The sequence below is a fragment of the Triticum dicoccoides genome, chromosome 1A, assembly GCF_002162155.2.
Source record: "Triticum dicoccoides isolate Atlit2015 ecotype Zavitan chromosome 1A, WEW_v2.0, whole genome shotgun sequence".
Taxonomy (NCBI): domain Eukaryota; kingdom Viridiplantae; phylum Streptophyta; class Magnoliopsida; order Poales; family Poaceae; genus Triticum; species Triticum dicoccoides.
Genome location: NC_041380.1, coordinates 592917320 through 592922100, shown reverse-complemented (window position 1 = coordinate 592922100; position 4781 = coordinate 592917320).

The window sequence follows — 4781 nt, the reverse complement described above, 5'->3', positions numbered from 1 at the left end:
CCCCCCCAATCCGACTGGACATGAACAATTTTGTGCTTGAGAAGACGTTCAACATGTTTTTGAAACTGAACAAAAATATCAAACACATCAGATTTGCGTTTAATAAGGTAAAGCCAGGTAAAGCGACTATAAGCATCAACGAAACTGATATAGTAATTATGACCACTGACAGAAGTCTGAGCAGGACCCCATACATCTGAAAACACAAGTTCTAAAGGATGTTTCACCTCACGACTGGACTCCGAAAAAGGAAGTTGATGACTCTTCCCCTGCTGACAAGCATCACACACTACTACATCTTTATCACTAGACAAACTAGGAAGCTCATGACGACGCAAAATATGACGGACAATAGGTGTGGCCGGGTGACCAAGACGAGCATGCCACTGTGACGGAGAGACCCGAACTCCACTGAAAACGCGAGCGACGCCAGGATGCTCCAGACGGTAGAGGCCCTGGCACAACCGCCCACTAAGAAGAATGTCCCTCGTGCCCCGATCCTTAATAAAAAGATCAAAAGGGTGAAATTCACAAAGCACATTATTATCACGTGTGAGTTTAGGAACTGAAAGAAGATTACGGGTCACAGATGGAACTCGAAGAACATTGCGAAGCTGAAGATTCCTATTGGCATGTCTAGTGAGAAGAGATGCTTGACCAATATGAGAGATGTGCATACCTGCTCCATTGGCGGTGTGGATCTTGTCGGAGCCATGATAGGGTTCACTAGTGTGAAGCTTCCCCATCTCGCTGGTCAGATGCTCTGTCGCCCCAGAGTCCATGTACCAGTGTGGATCGATGGAGTAGGACTGAGTGTGTCCCTGTTGCTTCTGCGGCGCGGGACGATCAGCCATGGCGACCTGACGGGCATTGTTGCGTGTATCTTTGCCGTCATTGCCAAGACCAAGGAAGCTTCGCTGGAAGCGCTTATGGCACTTGGAGGCCCAGTGCCCATCGCGGCCACAAAGTTGACACACACGTGGACCGCCAGCCCCCGGTAAGGTCGCAGTAGGTGGGGGGGCCGAGGCGGGCGACAGTGGCAGCCCCAAGGGAGACCGGGGTGATGAAGAAGAGCGGCCACCCTTGGTGGCGGCGTTGGCCGAGAGGGAGCCAGTGCCCCTGGTGCGGCGAGTCTCGACCCGTTGCTCAGTGAGAAGCAGCCGAGAGAAAACCTCGTGTGCCAGCATGGGTGTCGAGTTGCCCCGCTCGTTGATGATCTCGACTAAGGCATCATACTCCTCATCAAGACCATTGACAATAAACGAGTTGAACTCGGAGTCGGTGAGGGGCTATCCAATGGAAGCCAATGTGTCGGCGAGGCCCTTGACCTTGTTGTAGAACTCAGTGGCAGTGGAGTCAAGCTTCTGACACTCTCCAAGCTGACGACGGAGTGCAGAGACACGAGCCTGGGACTGCGCTGCAAAGGTGCGCTCAAGGATGGTCCAGGCCTCATGAGACGTCTTCGCGAAGACAACAAGGCCGGCAACTGCCGGCGAGAGCGACCCCTGGATGGAGGAGAGGTTCGCCTGGTCCTGCCCCGTCCAGACGCGATGGGCCGGATTGTAGACCGGACCGTGCACGCTGTCTACCAGCGCGCGTGGGCAGGGAAGCGATCCGTCGACGTAGCCTAGCAGGTAGTGACTCCCCAAGAGCGGGAGAACCTGCGCACGCCAGAAGATGTAGTTGTCGGCGGAGAGCTTGATGGTGATGAGATGACCGAAGTGAAACGGCGGCGGCGAAGACAATCTCATCGAGGAGGCTGCCTGGGGTGCAAACACCATGGAGGCGGCCAGAGGCACCGAAGCCGATGCGGGAGGAGGCGGGACCGCAGCCAGGGCGGGCGCCGCAAAGCCCGCGGCCGGTTCGGACGCCGCAAGGCCCGCGGCCGGGGCGGACGCCGCCAACCCCGCCAGCGGGGCGGTGTGATCCGCTTGCGGCAGGAGCGGCGGGACGACGCCTGCGGAGTCCGCAGCGGATGGCGGCGCCGCGGTGTGGACTACGAGGTCACGCCCAAGCGAGGGCGCCGGCGGCGTGGAGAAGACGGAGCCGATGCTCCTTGTCCCGATCGGAGCCGGAACGGAGACGACATCGAGCGGGAGGTTGAGCAGAGCCGCAAGAGAGGCCGGGAGGAAGCCCGCAGCAGTGGAACCGGTGGTGGCGGCGCTCGTCATGGCGGCGGCGCGATCGGTGGCGCGGCGGCTGCGGTGAAGGCGGCGGCGGCTGCGGCGGCGGTGCGGGTTTTAGGGTTTAGAAGCGGAAGCGATCGTAACCTAGCGTGATACCATGTAAGACAATAAGTTTTGGGGAACCAGCGCAACCCTCTAGGGGTGGCTTATCTCATTATATATAATGGTTGTGTTACAATACATACATAAGTACAGAAGCTATACATAGTCTAACACTCTTATATCAGTTTTAAATGTCTGCCTACGACCGTCATGCTGCTGGTCTATCTAGCCATACCTCTGAGCTTGGACTTTGGTCTTTGGAGTCCACGTAGTCTGCCGGACGAGCCGGCACGGCACGCTAAGGAAACCATTGGAATTCCTAAGTGGCATTCGGTGTAGACGCCGAGCGGAGACCTGTGCGGTCAAAGTCCTCAAGGCAGGCGGCTACGAATCATCCGTCAGCCAAATATTCTCCCAAGTGTTGAGAACTCATCTTTGGCTGGACTTCACCGGCGACGACCTACACGACACCGCAATTGGCGATGCAAGTTGATGTTTTCCATTTTGGCCGTCTATGCAGAAATGGCTGGATCTTTGTTAAACAAGTCACATCCTCCCGTTTGCCAAGACCGCGGGCTGCATATCTTGCCGAAACTTTTTTTCTACACGGATGATTTTGCCACTTGCGCGTGCGGCCGATCAACTTTGACTCGTCGTTTGGATTGCCACTGGATCACCCACCCACTCATGGAAAACTGGCGCATCGAGGATTGTGGTGGAGCCAATGGACTGGTTGTGTGGCCGGGGTAGGCTGAGCATGGTGGTGGGGACATAAGAGCATCTTCAAGACTTCAACTCGACTTTTCAAACCGTCTATATGTTTGGACGGATAGTCTGAACATTGATCGAACATTGCCCGGACACGAGGGAGGCACAAAAAAGTCTCTTCGAGTGGATCCCAAAATTGTCTCCGTATGTTCAAGCCGTCTGCGAACGTCCAGACAACGCATATGTTGAGAGGAAATGAAGTTTTTTTTTTTTTGCGAGAGGAAATGAAGTTGTTCAGATGTCCGGACACTCCATGTTGAAACCGGTCCACCAGTACCACTTTCTCTCTTTGTCTTTCTTTCTTTCTTTTCTCTTCATCCCCGCCAATCATATGGATGATGGATGTGTCCGGATAATTTGAGGGATGCGGCCGTATGCATGAACAAATAGGTGTTCCAAGCGAACACATCCGGACAAAAATAGAGTCAAATTAGCCTAGTCTAATTGAAGAAGTTCCAAGCCACCAAGCATTTAGGCCCATTTGGAACAAAGGATGAAACACATGAAATTTGTATAGAATTTATATAGGGATTTTTCCTTTGGTGTCATTTGAAATAAAAGAATTGTTATTCTACATCCCTACGAAATTATTATGAGATGGACTATTCCATAATAATTCTGAAGGAAACCAAATATGAGATCCTAGCTCCAAAATACATAGGTGAATACAGTTCCAAGCGCACCCATGTGAATAATACATTAAAAAAATCTGGAAAAATCATGAAATTTTGGGATACCAAACTTGGTCGACCATTCTACTCGCGTATGAACAATTTCGTGAAGGAATGATACACGGGTATTTTGCAGTGAAGAAAATATAACCCGACCATACAATTGCTTCAAACAATGTTTTCGATTATTGCCTGGATTTTTCTCATTTTTGGCCAGAATGCCATGGGTGTCATTTTTTGCGAAACTTCACACAAGAGTAGAATTGTCGGCGATGTATGGAACAAAAAAAGCAGATTTTTTTTTCTGATTTTTGCTATTTTTTCAAACTTACTATTCATAATGGGTGCATGTGGAATCCTATCCTATATTTTTCTATATCTAGATAGCTAGCCCCCACTAACTATTTCTCTCAACATGCAAGTACGCAACATCATTGCACAACATGCATAAGAAAAGGCCCACCCCCACTACCATATGTCTCTCAACATGCAAGCATGCCACTTCATCATGACATATATGAACAAAAAGACCCATCTCAACATGCAAACATACATGGGAATTTTCATTCTATTATGCTATATATTTAATAAGAAAATTACAACTATATAGTCATGAACATAATAAATTATATGTATTTTTAGTTTTAGCTTTTTATATTATTACTTCAAATATCCTTGTTAATCACATTCAATTATATTGCAAAATATTCCCGCAATAACGTGTGGGGTGTCATCTAGTATACCTAAATAATTGATCCACACTAACACTAATTCTCTCAACATGCAGCCCTGCACATCACCAAATGTGCCATGTCATCATCCCCTAACACTATTTTGCAGCACATGCATACCCACATTTAATTGTTGCAACTCCAGTGGTCCAACATACATGCATACTTTGTTCAACACAATTACTTAAAAAAATAGTTTTTGGTTTAGGTCATTTTGTTTATACAAAATCCATCCAAAATTAATCTTTAAATTTCCGTAGCAATGCATGGGGAAATCACCTTGTGTCCTAAAAATTCATGTCCACTCCTCAAACTTTCTTTTCTCCTTGTGTGTATGATTCCTACGTTTTCCTCATGACATCCAAGTGATAGTTCTGCAGCCT